The 16,657-nt window shown below is 39.2% G+C and overlaps 1 protein-coding gene and 1 pseudogene across 1 annotated transcript in view; one reads left to right on the plus strand and one right to left on the minus strand.

Annotated features, from left to right (window-relative positions):
• LOC102838916 overlaps positions 1 to 9,343 on the minus strand; it is a 48,802-nt pseudogene extending 39,459 nt beyond the window's left edge.
• The window catches only part of LOC102837785 (importin subunit alpha-4-like), a 170,585-nt gene that overhangs the window by 39,601 nt on the left and 114,327 nt on the right, over positions 1 to 16,657 (plus strand). The gene's annotated exons all lie outside the window — the stretch shown is intronic.

Below are 16,657 nucleotides of genomic sequence, written 5' to 3' on the forward strand. Positions count from 1 at the left end.
TGGATTACTGAAAGATAACACAAATCTACTTATACCGTGAATAACCTTAGCTGGGAGTGTAATCTGGATATATTGAGTCTTATTTCCCTTAAGTGATCTTCCTTTCTCTAAAGCATTTAGTCTGTTTTGTAAACCTTTATCTATTTACTCTTGGATCGTATGAGCGAGACTAATATCCCTGCATCGCCTGGCCGCCCTGGCAATGTCTACAACTTTTTACTGTTGTAAATAGTGCTGCTATGAACATTGGTGTGCGTATATCTACTCTTGTTATGGCTCGTTTTTCTTGTGGGTAAATACCAAGTAGAGGAATTGCTGGATCATAAGGTATTTCTATTTCCAACCTTCTTAGGAAGCGCCATGTTGCTTTCCAGAGAGGTTGTACTATTTTTCAGTTCCACCAGCAATGTAGGAGTGTCTCAGTCTGTCCACATCCCTGCCAGCATTTATTGTCCTCTACTTTTTTGATGTTTTCTGTTATTACTGGTGTGAGATGATATCTCATTTTTGTTTTGATTTGCATCTCTCAAACTTACGCATTAACCACTAAAGCCAGTGAGGATGAAATTGAAGAATTCTACCAACTTTTTCAATGTGAAACTGATCAAACATGCAATCAACATGTATTGATCATTACTGGTGATTGGAATGCAAAAGTTGAGAGCAAAGAGGAAGGCTCAGTAGTTGGAAAATATGTCCTTGGTGATAGAAATGATCCTGGAGAATGCATGATAGAATTCTGCAAAATCAATGTTTTGTTCATTTCAACTACCTTCCTTAGATAGCATAAGAGACGACTATACACATGGACTTCACCAGATCGAATACATAGAAATCAAATTGACTACATCTGCAGAAAGAGATGATGGAAGAGCTCCATGTCATCAGGGAAAACAAGACCAGGGGCAGACTGTGGAACAGATCATCAATTATTCATATGCAAATTCGAACTGAAGCTGAAGAAAATGAAAACAAGTCCACGAGAGCCAAAATATGACCTTGAATATATTCCACCTGAATTTAGAGATCATCTGAAGAACAGATTTGATACATTAAACACTAAAGACCAAAGACTAGAAAAATTGTAGGATGACATCAAGAACATCATACATGAAGAAAGCAAAACATTATTGAGAAGACAAGAAAGAAGGAAAAGGTAAAAAATGGATGTCAGAAGTGATAGGGAAATTTGCTCTCCAGTGTAGAGATGCTTAAGCAAATGGAAGAAATGAGGAGGTCCAAGAGCTGAATAGAAAATTTTAAAGGTCAACTCAAGAAGATAAATTCAAGCCGGGTGAACTGAAGAAAGTATTCAAGCCTCAACTTTCGCTATTGAAAGATTCTGTGAGCAAATTATTGAATGATACAGAAAGCATCAAGAGAAAATAGAAGGAATACAGAGTCATTATACCAAAATGAAATGGTTAATGTTCAACCATTTCAAGAGGTAGCATATGATCAAGAGCTAATGATACTGAAGGAGGAAGTCCAAGGTGCATTGAAGGAATTGGCAAAGAACAAGGCACCGGGAATTGATGGAGTAAAAATAGAAATCTTTCAAGAAAGTGAGGTGGCACAGGAGGCACTCACTCATCTCTGCCAAGAAATTTGGAAGACAGTTATCTGGCCAACTGATTGGAAGAGATCCGTATTTGTGACCCAATGGAATGTGGAAATAATCGGATAAAATCTTTGGTATCCCATGTGAGTGAGTAAAGTTTTACTAAAGATAATACAGAAACGACTGCAAACATACATTGACAGAGAACTTCCAAAGTTTCAAACTGGATTCAGAAGAGGCTGTGAAATGAGGGATATCATTGCTGATGTCTGATGGATTTTTGCTGAAAGCAGAGAATCAGAAAGATGTTTACCTGTGCTTTATTGACTACGCAAAGGCTTTACATTGAGTCGATCATGACAAGGTATGGACAATATTGCTAAGTATGAGTATTGCAGAACACTTAATTGAGCTCATGAGGAAACTGTACCTGGACCTAGAAGCAGCTGTTAGAACAGAACATGGAAACACTGAATGGTTTAAAATTGAAAAAGGTTTGCCACAAGGTTGTATTCTTCCACCATATTTATTCAACCTGTATGCTGAGGAAATAATATGAGAAGCTGGGTTCAATGAAGAAAAACGTGGCATCAGGATTGGAGGAAGACTCATTAACAACCTGCGATATGCAGATGCTACAACCTTGCTTGCTGAAAGTGAAGAGGACTTAAAACATTTACTGATGACGATCAAAGAACACAGCCTTTGGTATAGATTGCATCTCAATGTAAAGAAAACAAAAATCCTCACCACTGGACCAATAAACAACATTCTTATCAATGGAGAAAAATTGAAATTGTCAAGGAGTTCATTCTTCTTCCATCAACTACCAACACTCATGGAAGCAGCACTCAAGAAGTCAAACAACGTATTGCAGTATGAAAATCTGCTGCACAAGCCCTTTTTAAAGTGTCGAGGAGCAAAGATGTCAGTTCGAGGATTAAGGTGCGCCTGACTCAAGCCATGATATTTTCAGTAACCTCATATGCATGTGAAAGCTGGACCTTGAATAAGGAAGACCTTAGAAGAATTGATGTATTTGAGTTATGGTGTTGGAAGAGAACACTGAAAGTGCCATGGGCCGCCAAAATACTAATAGATCCATTTTGAAAGAAGTGCAGCCAGAGTACTCCTTAGAGGCCAAGGTGGCCAAACGTTGTCTCTCACACTTTGGACATATTGTCAGGAGGGACCAGTCACTGGAGAAGGATATGTTTGGTAAGGTGGAGGGTCAGAGAAAAAGAGGAAGTCTCCCAACGAGATGGATTGGCCAAGTGGCAGCATCGATGGACTCAAGTGTGGCAAAGCAGTGAGGTTGGCCCAGGATCGCTAAGTGTTACGTTATGCCCTGCATAGGGTCACTATGAGTCGGTACTGACTCGATGGCACCTAAGAACAGCAACAAAGTCTTATCTTTCTCCAGATGAGCAACTGGTAGTTTTGAAGTACTGATAATCTACTGTACTATTTGAACTCCCTATACTTATTCTAATGCCTATATTTAAGGATTCACTAGCTGTGTACCTAAATGTACATATGTTCTATTTGTAGCCTTTAAAAAAAGTTATAGACCACTGCATGATTCAAAATTAATCGGCAAAGAAATTCAGGTGATCATACAGTTATCAGAGGGTAGTTGGTAATGGAAACCATGAAATACAAGATAACCTCGAAAGGTTTTGCAGCAGGAGTAGATAAATAGGGCTGTAGGGTTGTAGACAGAACCCTAGGGATGAACAGCATTAAAACGATGAGTGGAGGAAGAAAAGCAGGAGAGTATGAAATGGAAGTCAAGGAGGCAAGGATGGTTGGCTAACAGTGTTCTGCAGATTTGTCCTATAAGGGGTGTGTTCTGCAGGTAGGAGGTTGCTGGTGATGTTGGCAACAACATTGTCATTGGAATATTAGATATGTGAATTCCACTGTCATAGATTTGATTCCAACTCATAGTGATCCTATATAGGATCCTATATAGAGTAGGTTTTCTGAGACAGTAAATCTAAACGGGAGCAGATGGCGTCATTTTTCACCCTCTGAGTGACTGCTGGATTCGAACCACCTACCTTCTAGTTAGCAGCTCAGTGTTTACACTGTTGTGCTAACAGGGCTCCTTAATGTTAAATAAGAGTGGGCTAAAATGATAGAAGGAGTCCTCGTGTAGTGTGCTGTAGGATAAGCACCAGACAGCTAGTCACAAGATAAAGGTTCAAACCCATCAGCCACTCCTTGGAAACCCTATATTCTATACAGGGTCTGTATGAGTTTTAATGGACTTAACCACACTTAACAATACCAACAAAATAGTTGAAACGAAAAGTGAAAGACAATGTAGACTACTCTTAAAAGAACTTTGACTAAGAAGGTCAATAGAAGAAAATGAGTTTGAAAAAGGGCTTTTATTTCTCCATTTTCCCAAGTAAGATGAAAGAAACTTGAGCATGCTTAAGTGATGATGGGGAATGTTGCTTTAAGTGCTGTCAAGTTGATTCTGACTCTTAGCAACCCTGCAGCTTGTGGGTTTGAATTGCTGACTTTGTGATTTGCAGTCCAGTGCTTGTCCTATAGCACCACACCAGGAGTCCGAATGGGAAATAGAGGTTGAAAAATGAAGCAGGGTCTTCCAAGGAGATAAAGAGGATATTGGGTCAGAAGCACAGATAAATGCCTCATGCATTGTTACTGTGATAGAATGAAAGGAGACAAGGACATTTGAGGACACAGATGCATGGGAGGATTGGGAGGGAAATTTGAATGTACATGATAGGAAGTTGAAGTCGCTACTATTTGATTGCTTCTGTTTTCTTAATAAATAGGAGGTCTGATAATTTGCATAGAGGAAGGAGGATATAGGAAAGCGTGCTTGAAAGCAGTCCTCTGTGTGAAATCTAATAAGGAAAGCATGAAAGGATTTTCAGGCAGCAAGCAAGCATTGAGAGTTTAATTGAAGTAAGAAATGTAGAATTTGTCATACCCATTTTTGATGTTGAGGCTTTTCCCCCCCACCTGGCAACACTTAGCAACCAGCTGTTGAAGTGGGGATGGAAACAATTGATGTGACCCAGCATTAGTTTTTTTAATCTAGGCAAAAAGATGGAAGTGGAAGTATGAGAGGGAAGAGGACTTCAAATCTGATCATATGAGATGGAAGCAACAACGGGAAGGAGTTGATAGATTGGAGAAAATCAAGGAGTTAAGGGATTGAAGTCATCTTTGTGGATCTAGGTCAGTTTTTCCAGTGGCTCATTATTGGGAAATTGCCCCAGTGTCTAGGAAGAGGTGTTAGAGTTTTGTTGCCAAGGACGGGAATTCCCTAAAGTAGAGAACACTGTACGTGTACAGTACATAGTGTTTAAGGGAAGGTGGCCTATCCATTTCATATAAAATGCTGAATATTTAAAATATTTTAAATGAAATGTAACACATCCAAACTTTATACTCATTGCACTGACTTATATGTTGGTGGTTGCTGTCAAAAGGATAAGCACAGAATCTAGAATCATGATGAACCTGAATCTTAGAACAAAAGCACCCTCAGTCTTTGCCTCTCCAGCCTTTTGAACTGGATTATTTGAAAAGTTGCCGAAAACACCAAAGGTGTTGTTAGGACTTGATTTGAAGAGGAAAACTGAGGTAGTTGCTGGAGCCCTTATTGGATATAAGGGGTGGTAACAAATGAGAGTGGACACAGGGTAATATGGTCAGATAGTATAAATCTGTCTTAGTTGTCTAGTGCTGCTATATTAGGCAATATCACATGTGAGTATCTTTTAAAAAAACAAATTCTCTCACAGTTAAGTGACTGGAAGTTCAAATTTAGGGCACTAGCACTAGGAGAAGGCTCTATCTCTTTCTGTATCAGATATCTTGTCTCCTTTCAACATTTGTGGGCCCAGTGTTCCTTGTGTCTTGACATCAGTCTATTCCTGGGTCTAGGAGGTTCCCAATGCAGGGACCCTCAGTCCAAACAGTGCACTCCACTCTTCGATCTCTATGGTTGTCAGGTCCCTCTAATCTCCGCTTGCTTGTTTAATCTTTTATATTTCAAAAGAGTTTGAGTCAAGATACAACCTAATCTGTAGATTGTATCCTGCTTCATTAAAATAACTGCCTCTAATCCTGCCTCATTAACATTTCATTGTTGCTAGGTACTGTCCAACTGGCTCCAACTCACAGTGACCCTATGCACAACAAAACAAAACACTGTCCAATCTTGCACCAACCTCATAATTACTGTGTTTGAGTCAATAGTTGCAGCCACTGTATTACTGTTTTCCTTGGGGTTCTTCCTCTTTTTCGCTGATCCTCTACTTTACCAAGTAGAATGTTCTTTTTCAGAGACTGATCTCTCTTGATAGTATATCCAAAGTACATGAGACCTAAAGACCATCCTCGCTGTAAGGCAAATTCTGGCTGTACTTCTTTTGAGACAGATTTGTTGGTTTTTCTAGCAATCCATGGTACTTTCAATATTCTTCTCCAACACCACAGTTCAAATGGATTGATTCTTCTATGATTGGCCTTATTCATTGTCCAACGTTCACATGCATTTGAGATGATAGAAAATACCATGGATTGGATCAGGTGCACTGTAGTCCTCAGACTAACATCTTTGCTCATTTAACACTTCAGAGGTCTTTTGCAGCAGATTTGTTCAACGCAGCGTGTCATTTAATTACTGCTGCTTCCATGAGCATTGATTATGGATCCAAGTAAAATGAAATCCTTCACAATTTCATCCTTTTCTTTATCGTGATGTTGTTTGTTGGTCTAGTTGTGAAGACATTTGTTTCTTTACATTAAATTCTAATCCATACTGAAGGCTGTATTCTTTGATCTTCATCAGCAGGTACTTTCAGTTCTTCTTGCTTTCACTAACCAAGGTTGTGTCAGCTGCATATTGTAGGTTGTTAATGTATCTTTTTCCCAGTCCTGATGCCATGTTTTTCTTCATACAGTCCAGATCCTCTAACATCAAAGAAGTTAGGATTTATAACACATACGATAATTACATCAGATTACAAAATGGAAGATAATTACATGTTGCTGAGAATCATGGCCTTAGCCAAGTTGACATATTTGGGGGAGGGGGTACAAGAAGCAATCTGTAATAAAGCCTTTTATATAATGGGGCCAAAGTGGTGGTCTTGAAGTAGCATAGAAGTAGATATGGCTTTCACCCTGAAATAGATGGAATATGAGAGAATGAGTAGTATTCATTAACCATAATGATGAAGACCAAAACAACAACAAAAACAAACCTTTTGCCATCAAGTTGATTCTGACTTGTAGCAACCCTTGTTGGACAGAGTAGAACTGCCCCATAGACTTTGCAAGGTTGTAAATCTTTGCCTCATAGAGCAACTGATGGGTTCAAGTTGCCAACCTTTCTGGTAGCAACCAAACACTTAAGCCACTATACCACCAGTGCTCCACTGATTAAAACGTATTGAAGATTGTATGTTACACACTGCCTCTTGGTACAAATCCGATACATTTGATTCAGTAACCCAGAGAGGCATTTTTTTTGTTTTATTTAAAATTTCATGCTTCAAATTGTTATCCATACATTAAGTACTTATATGAATTTGTCTTTAGGATAACAAGACAGTCTTACTTTCTCTGCATTTATTTGGAGAAATGCAATTTAGTCATTTTGTTTATAAACATCTAAAGAACTGCCAAACCAGAAAATAATACCTTTGTAATCAGAATTTTAAAATTAACCTCCCACCACCACTTTTGTACTTTTGGATTAATTTACCATTTAACTACCTTTAAGGTCAGGTAAAACATATCTATTAAAGTATTAAGAAATTGCATACATGGCCCCCCTGGGTTACACTTTTTTATGACAAATAATACACTGAGCATCGCACAATTATCTAGACTAGTATCATAGGTTGCAAAAATTGGTAAAAGCCAAAATGAACCTTAAAGGTTGGGAGGGACTTTTTAATAGGTAATCTTTGGGATTATGAGAAAGACAAAAAAAAAAAAAAGTCCTGTACTGCAAAAAAAGTCCTGTACTGCATTTCATGTCTTTTAAAAATAGTGTTTTAGCAGTTTTACGCTTTCCATTATAGAAAACTTACCCTAAAAATTACTTTAGAGATACATTTTACAACCAAATCAATTATACAGACACTGGCACTTTAGCACAAGGGCAAACTTTTTAAAAAAGTTATTCTGAACCTTTAAAATTAATCCATTGTTGTTGTGGAGTGCCATTGAGTCGATTCCGACCCATAGTGACCCTGTATAGGGTTTCTGAGGAGCAGCTGGTGAGTTTGAACTGTTGACCTTGCAGTTCATATGGCTTTGCAGTCTGGCGCATTAACCCACAGCGCCACACCAGGACTCCATAGTATTTAAAAAACAGTCTTTGGTCTTAAATTCAGAAAATTCATATTAAAATAGTCTATTTTTATAGGATAAAGGCCAACAAAACCTTACAGATGCTACAAGTTTATTATATATATTTACATGGCTGTTACTTTTCTAGATACATAAAACTTACACATTATCAACATCCCTCCCACCACTTGAAGCAAGCTCTGCAGGGATGATTTGAGGAGAGATCACTGTCAATAGCTTGTGCAGTGCTATAATACAAAAATGTATTTTGAAAGCTATTCAATGACCCAATACTGTCTATAAAAATGGTGTACTTGCTTGCAGACAGCTATCCATTGCATGTAAAAAAAAAGGCTGTTGGAGTATGCTGTGCCTTATTTTAATAAGCCCTTTCGTTGTTGTTATTATGTGCTGTGGAGTTGGTTCCAACTCATAGTGACCCTGAAAGGGTTTCTGAGGCTGTAAATCTTCACAGGAGCAGAAAGCCTCATCTTTCTCCCACAGAACAGCTGGTAGTTTCGAACTGCTGACCTTGCGGTTCACAGCCTGATTCGTAACCACTACGCTACCAGAGCTCCTATTAAAATACAATGCATTAAGAAAAACTCAACATTTTTGTTTGTGGAATACACATCAGGTGTCTATTACTGGTCAAGTGTTTTTAGGACATTAAACTTCCGAATATTTGTCTAGTTCTCAATCCTTGTCTGTTTTAGTTAGATACTAAATTGATTCACTAGTTTCCAACAAGTAAATCTGCTGATCCATGAGTGATCATCTTAAATGAGTATTTTCCCACTCCAAACCAGAATGGTAAAATAAGAGTTATATGAGAACACAGTATCAAATAAATATTTAGTAATTTTAACTTATACTGATACATTCATTATGTCACAGTGCACACTTAAGTCTAATCACATTTTCTACATTAATTAGCAATTTTACACAAATAGATTAATTCCTAGTGAATTTGTTTCACACCTATTGGCTATTTTTTAGGATGCTTAAATTTAAACAATAGTAATTTCTTTTATACCTGTACTTCAAGTAAGGTTTAAGTTGAAAGGTCATTATTTCTTTATCAGAAGAATTAAAGGAAACAGGAGAACACTTGGTGGTGGGGCCTCACTGAATTTGGCTCCAGCCTAATTCTGATTTGTTTGAGCCTTAAAAAGCAAGCTGGGGCTTGACAAACCAGAGTTCCAATTTTGATTATTTGGGAAGTGCACTTTGTTCTTCCTTCCATTTTGCATGACCTGCCATGCAACTGTTGCTGAATTATAAGCATGTCCTCTTTATTTTTTTTAATGAACAATCATCATCTGGGGAATTCTGATCCTTGGTCTTTTGTCTGTTAAGCTGTTGTTGGTTCTTACTACCATTTCTAGACTGGGGAACTGGAATGTTATACCTCTCTCCACCACCCATTTTCAGCTTCTTTGTCGGCTTTCAGTATGCTTCTCTGATTGCAGGATTTCCACTACCTGTCCTCTTGTTGCCAAGCCCAGGATAGTAGGTGTTTCTTTCTGCCAGACCCTTTCCTTTGTCTGAGTACAGACGTTTTCATGGGGACGCTGAGGCCAACATCTGAGTGTCCTTAGCACACAAGTTTGAGAGAAGTCTGACTTCAAGCTCAGAACTCTAGCAGCAGAGGCACCTGCCTGATGTGAAAGCCTCACTCCCCTTCCAGGGAGAGGTGAGGCACTGAACAAAGAAAGGCTGCACTGATGAGGTAGTGATCAGCCACCGCAGTGTCTCCAAGCTGACCTCTTCCTTCGACTTCTACCGAGAAAATGCAAAGAGACATTATTATTGTCACTTTATAGATAATAGAAACTGAGGTAGAGAGACCAATAACTTTCCCAACATATTGAAGTTTGCAGGTAGGGAGTCAAAAATCAAACCTAGGTAGGTAGTCTGACACAAGAACAGATGTTCCTACCACCGTGTTGTGCTATTATAGGATCGTGTACTAATGTATTTGTTTAATATATTTGTATTCCATGTGTGTTGAATGGAATACAAACTTACATTTTGTAAGTACCTTAGTATTATGTACATATTTTTTCCCCTTTCATTCAGATCACTTGCTTTTTTTTTTTTTTTTTTTTTTTTGGCAAGTCCAAGTTTTTATTAATTGACAAAGGTTGTTATTAATGGTATTTTCAAAAAAGCTAAAGAATAAAGTGGAGAAATCAATATTATAAAGAGATGCCCGTAAGAAAAAAGGACGAAAATGTTGGAAGTTGATATCAGTAAATCTACAGCTACCAACTTTATCTCTGGTTCTCTGTTTTTCAGTCTTATAGTTCTGTTTACTTTGCATATGTGGGTTGAGTCTAGGTGATATTGTTATATACCTTATACTTTCTGTTTGTCTGAAAATGACCTAATTTCACCTTTGATGGACCATTTTACTGGACATACGATTATTGATTAACAATTGGTTTATTTCATAATTTTATATGTGTTGTCCCATTGTCTTCTTACCTGCATGGTGTTTCAGAGCTTAGTCTTACTAGTTCTCTCTCTCTCTCTCTTTTTTTTTAATGTTTTATTGTGAATTATATGATAGTTTACATGAGAGAACCTCAGTTCCACATTCATTCCATCGTATATCATTACATTGCCAGGGTTCCAATCCCCTCCATGCATCATCTTCCGACCAAAGGGCATATCCTAGAAGCCCGTGCTCTACACTCCTCCCTCCCCCCTCAGTCTTCGGCCCACAGTTCCTCTCCCTCTCTGGATCCAGAGTCCCCAGCCACTTCATTCCTCCATGTCATCATCTCTGTCTCCATCTCAGGCATCCCCGGTTCTCTGGGTGGGGTCCGTTCTCGACTTCTTATCCATTGGTGGTCCCAGAGACCTCCGCTCCTAGACTGGAGAAATAATCGCTCTCTTCCTTGCTACAAAACATCTACCCTTGCATTTCCAACACTCACAATCCGTCTTGGTAACCATTATTCACTACAGTGTCGCACGTAACCCATCTGTATTTCATCAGCTCCACCTAGACAAATTAGATAGTACTCACTAGTGATTCTGCCTTCCTCCATGCCCCCTAGCTCTAGGTTCCCTCTTAAAAGCTTGTAAGCCAGTACTTGCCTTTGTAATCCCTCCCTCCCCATTTGGGTATCCAGTGTCCAAGTTGCCCCTCTCTGTCTACTCTGTGTGTGGAGAGGGTGGGAATGTTTCTTGCTGTAAGGATTTGTTGCCTCTTTTGTGTCACTGCATTGGTATGCATAGGTCAAGTTCATCAGCTTGGATCAGCTCAATCTTCTTCCACCCCCCCCACCCCCCCTTCTTTCTTCTCCTGGTTGAGCTCTGATCATCCAGTCTATTAGTTCTCTTTTTTAGGTAACTTTTTATTTCTCCTAAGCTGTTCTCAGAATTCTTTCCTTGTCTTTGGTTTTGATTGTATGTCTAGGTGATTCTCATTAGGGATCTACTCTGTTAGGAGTTCATTCAACTTCTTGTTCATTCAACTGCCTTCTCTTCTTTCATGGATATTGTGAAAATTTTCTTCTAACAATTCTTGGACAATATTCTGTGAGTTTTTTGTTTTTTTTTTCTTTCTTCCTTCCTTCCTGTTTTTGAATTCCTATCATGTATAAATTATTCTTGATAGTGTCCCACATGAATCTTAGACTTTCTTCAAGTTCAGTAATTTGCCTTTCCATTGATTCAGTTCTTTTTCTTTTTCTGCCCCTTTAGCGTATTAACTGTTAGCTTATTAACTGTTTCTGAAGTCTTAGTGTTAACTTATACTTTTCTAATGGCTAATTTTGTATGGTTCCCATATTTTCAGCTATTTTGTTTCCCAATATTTTCAATAGTTTTGTCTATGTTTTCCTTGATTTCACTTGTAGTTTTCTTTCTCTCAGTCTATTGAAGTTGCATAATTACCATTCTTTTAATTTCTACATCAGGTAGTTCCCATATCATTTCTGGGGTTATATTTTCTCACTCTGTATTTTGAAGACTTGTTTGAGGCACTTGGCTTGCTTCTATGTGTAAGCTGAAATTGTCTGTTTTCTTTGAGACATTATGATGTTGTATTTATATTTAGTCAATGATTATATATTGACGTATTCTCAGGCACTCACCATCTGTCTCTTGATGGATGTGGTGGAGGCCCAAGCGTAAATGAAGTTAGTTCTCAGTTCACTGTTTATGTGTTATAATTTAGGGCAGGTTCACACACCTCCAGAACCAGGAACAATATGCCTAGCACCCCATCCTAGGCAGATCAGAGACTGTGCAGGAGAGGTGCCACTGGGTTGGCGAGTGTCAGGAATGGCCACACTCCCAACTACTAGGAGGACATGGAAACAAGGGAGAACTGCACCCCCTTTCCCCCAATCTCTAGGTAGCTTCATCCTGTGCCTGCAGCCCGCTATATCAGTAGCTGCTCGCAAAAGCTCAGGATGACTTTACTCCAAACCAGCCCTCCGTCCACCCATTTTTCTTAGCTCTCACTGCTCCTGTTCAGCTTCCTTTGCCAGTCGACACTCAGTCCACCTCTCCGCCCTGTCCTCTGATGCTCAGGATTTCCAGGATCACCATCTGTATCTTGTTTCACTTGATTTCCCATGCCTTTCTTGCAACTTACACACCAATTTCCCTTCATTCTATTTGAATGACTATCTCTTGATATATGTACCAGTTCCACATGAGTACAACTTAGTGTTTTGGAATTCCCATTCTTTGCAATGTTCATAATTTATTATTATCCTCACAGTTGAATGCCTTTTCATAGTTGATAAAACACAGGTAAACAACATTGTGATAGTCTCTGCTTTCAGACAAAATTGATCTGGCATTAACAATGATATCTCTCATTCCACATCCTCTTCTGAATCCAGCTTGAATTTCTGGTAATTCCTTGTTTTATTGCTACAATCATTTTGAGTTACTGTGAGCAAAATATTGGTCAAATTTTCTAATAGAAATTGCCTTAGTATGAGGTATTTCGCAGAGTCATCATTCGATTATGTGTATGTATGTTTGTTTATCCATTCTTCCATTAATGGACATTGAGGCTGTTTCCATCTTTTTGCTCTGATGAATAGTGCTGCAGTGAACATTGATGTGCATATACCTAGTTGTGCCCTGGCTCTTATTTCTTGTGGATGTACTACCAAGTAGAGGGATTGCTGGATCATGCAGAATTTCTATTTCCAACTTTCTCAGGAAGTGCCATACTGTTTTCCACATTGGCTGAACCGTTTTATGGTCCTATTAGCCAAGTAGGAGGGTCCCAGTCTCCACACCCTTACGAGCATTTGTTATTTTCTGTTTTTGTTTTTTTCTAATGGCTAATTATAGTAGACATCTCTTCATGTTAGTTGGCTGCCTGAATGTCTTCCATGGTGAAATATCTGTTCATGCCCTGTGTCCGTTTTTTAATTGGGTTATTTACCTCTTTCTTGTAAAGGTGTTGTAGTTTTCTATAAATTTTAGAGATTAGTCTGTTGTCTATGTCGTAAAAAGAAAGAAAGAAAGAAAAATTTCCTGTCTGTGGGCCTTCCTTTTCACTCCTTGGCAAAATCTTTTTTTTTTTTCCCTAAAGGAATGGTGGGAAACATGATTACAGAAAACTTGTAAGCTCATCTTCAGCCTATAACTAATTGGAATACTTGAAAGGGGTTCTAGAACCCGCCCAGTGAAATAGGCCTCCTGTGGAACCCTTGCAGTACATAGGACCCTAGGTGGAATCCTGAGCCCCATCCAGACCCCACCAGAAATAACAAGCAGACCAGTCCAGAAGAGCCAGAGCGACAGAAGACACACCCTTAAAGAAAGATCATGAGGGAAAACCCCAAACAAAAATGTCAGTATGACTGGCTACCACAAGAATAAGCAAGTTCGCTGGGAAGCCATCAAAGCAAGTAATCAATTCCCTTTAGGACAAACCACCCTCTAAGACTGAAACTCAAAGGGAACACATGAGCAGGCATACAACCTTGCTAGTAACCACATTGGTTCACTAGTGAGTGGAAGAGGGGAAATGCAGCAATGAAGAAATGGGCAGAGTTCAACCACGCTCTCCAAACTCCCAATGACATGGCTATGAGAGAGAGAATAGGAAGGGCTGGTTAGTCCAAAGTGTGATGATACCTGGAAACACCTGAGCCCATTAACAAGGACATAGCCACAGAGGGCTAGAGCTAAGAGTGAAGCATCCAGCTGATATGAAGTGAGGGAGCTTGGCGAAATCTTTTTTTTCTCTTTTTTTTTCAAGTTTTTATTGTAAATTGAGTGAAAGTTTACAGGGCCGATCATCAGTTTTACATTCAACAAATCATACACCTTGTTTCATTACAATGGTTATAATCCCCTCCATGTACTATCAGTTAACAGTATTTGTTTCTATTCACTTTAGCTTTTTAAAAACAAACAAAAAAGAAACCTACTCAGGCATATATAATAATTTACATCTCCAAAGGGCACATTCTGCAAATCTGCCTCCTGGCCACCAGCTCTTAGTCCTTCTCTTGTTAGTCCATGAATCTAGAGTCCTCAGCCACTCCCCTTCGCCATGCCCTCATCTTTGCTTCCATCTCTATCTCCGCTGCTTCTCTGGCTAAGGTTCCGCATTCTGCTTGTGTGCTTCTCTCCCGATGATCCCAGGGTCCTGTGTTTCTAGACTGTAAGATTAACCACTCCCCTGTTTTTGTTACAACCTTTTACCTTTACAATTGTGACAGTTGCAATTAGTCATGATAACAGTTATTCACTATTGAATCATGCGAATCTTATCCCCGTCTCTTTTCACCAGACCCATCGAGACAAGGTGACAACTATTCAGTGGGGACTCTTTCCCCCCATACTCTTAAACTAAATTCCCTCGTGAAATCTTGTAAGCCAGTCACTTTGTGCCTTTATTGCCCCCTCATTTTAGGTAGCCAATGTGTAAGTTGCCCGTCCCTGTCTACCCTGTGTACAGATGGGGTAGCTTTGATACTTGATGTGAAGACTCCTTCCCTCTCTGATGGTATTTAGAGTAACTACCTCTCTGAGTATAGGTCAGGTTCATCAAATTGAAGCAATTTACCCTCGTTTTCTTTATCCAAAAAAAAAAAAATTATTTATTTTTTTCAATCTTCCTCTAGTTGAGTTCTGATTATCGAGCCATCGAGGCTAGGTCAAAAGGGTACTGTCTGCAAGTTTGGGTGTTCTTGTGCATCTCCCCTCACTTCATATCAGATATCAGCTGGATGCTTCACTCTCAGCTCTAGCCCTCTGGCTATGTCCTTATACATGGGCTCAAGTGTCCTCAGTTCTCAACCACACTTAGGACCAGCCAGCTCTTCCTCTTCTCTCTCTCATCTCCAGGTCAATGGGATTCAATGGACTGTTGTTGAACTCAGCCCATTTCTTCATTGCTGCCTTTCCACCTCTTCCACTCACCAGTAGACCATTGTGGTCTTGGCGAAATCTTTTGAGGGACTTGTATATCTAATTTTTAGGAGGTCCCAGTCATCTATTTTGTCATCTTATGCTTGTGTGTTTTTAGTAATGTTTGACAGTGTATTTATGCCATGTATTAAGTTTCCTAGATATGTCCCTATTTTTTCATTGATAATCTTCATAGTTCTAGGTTTTACATTTAGGTATTTAGTCCACATTGAGTTTGTTTTTGTATATAGTGTGAAATATGGGTCTTGTTTCACTCTTCTGCAAATGGATTCCTAGTTTTGCCAGTACCATTTATTGAAGAGAGTATCTCTTCCCCATATTATGTGTTTTGGACACTTGTCAAAGATCAATTGATGGTGTATGGATGGATTTACTTCTAGGTTCTCAATTCTGTTCCATTGATATGTGTGTCTTTTATGGTAACTGTACCAGACTGTTTAGATCACTGGGGCTGTATAGTAGATTTTGAGATCAGGGAATGAGAGGCCTCCTACTTAGTTCTTCTTAAGCAGTGCTTTGCTTATCTGAGGTCTCTTTCCTTTCCATATAAAGTTCGTGATCGAGTTTTCCATCTCTTTAAAGAAGGATGTTGCAATCTGGAATTGATCGTGTTATATCTAGATTGCTTTGCGTAGTGTTGATATTTCACAATGTGTTGATTGCAAAGCCATTTGAACCACCAGGTCAGCATTTCAAGCTCACTATCTGCTCCTCAGAAACCCTATACAGGGTCACCATGGGTCGGAACCGATACATGTTCCTATACATGAGCATGGTACATTCTCTCAATTTTAAAAATCTTTTGGTTTCTTGTAGTAGTGCTTGGTAGATTTCTTTGTATAGCTCTGTTTCTCTGGTTAGATTTATTCTTAAACATATCATCTTTTGGACGGCTGCTAAAAATGGTATGTTGCTGTTGTTAGGTACCATTGAGTCGGTACCGACTCATGGCGGTCTTATGCACAGCAGAACGAAACACTGCCCAGTCCTGGGCCAACCTCACTACTGTTGCCACACTTGAGTCCATTGATGCTGCCACTTGGCCAATCCATCCCATTGGGAATCTTCTTCTTTTTTCTGACCCTCCACCTTACCAAACATGATACCCTTCTCCAACGACTGGTCCTTCCTGACAATATGTCCAAAGTATGAGAGACAACGTTTGACCATCCTGGGTTCGAAGGAGCACTCTGGCTGCACTTCTTTCAACACAGATCTGTTAGTTCTTTGGGCAGCCCATGGCACTTTCAGTATTTTCCTCCAACACCATAACTCAAATGCATCAATTCTTCTACAGTCTTCCTTATTCACTGTCCA

Source organism: Chrysochloris asiatica, unplaced genomic scaffold (genome assembly GCF_000296735.1).
Source record: "Chrysochloris asiatica unplaced genomic scaffold, ChrAsi1.0 scaffold00263, whole genome shotgun sequence".
NCBI lineage: Eukaryota > Metazoa > Chordata > Mammalia > Afrosoricida > Chrysochloridae > Chrysochloris > Chrysochloris asiatica.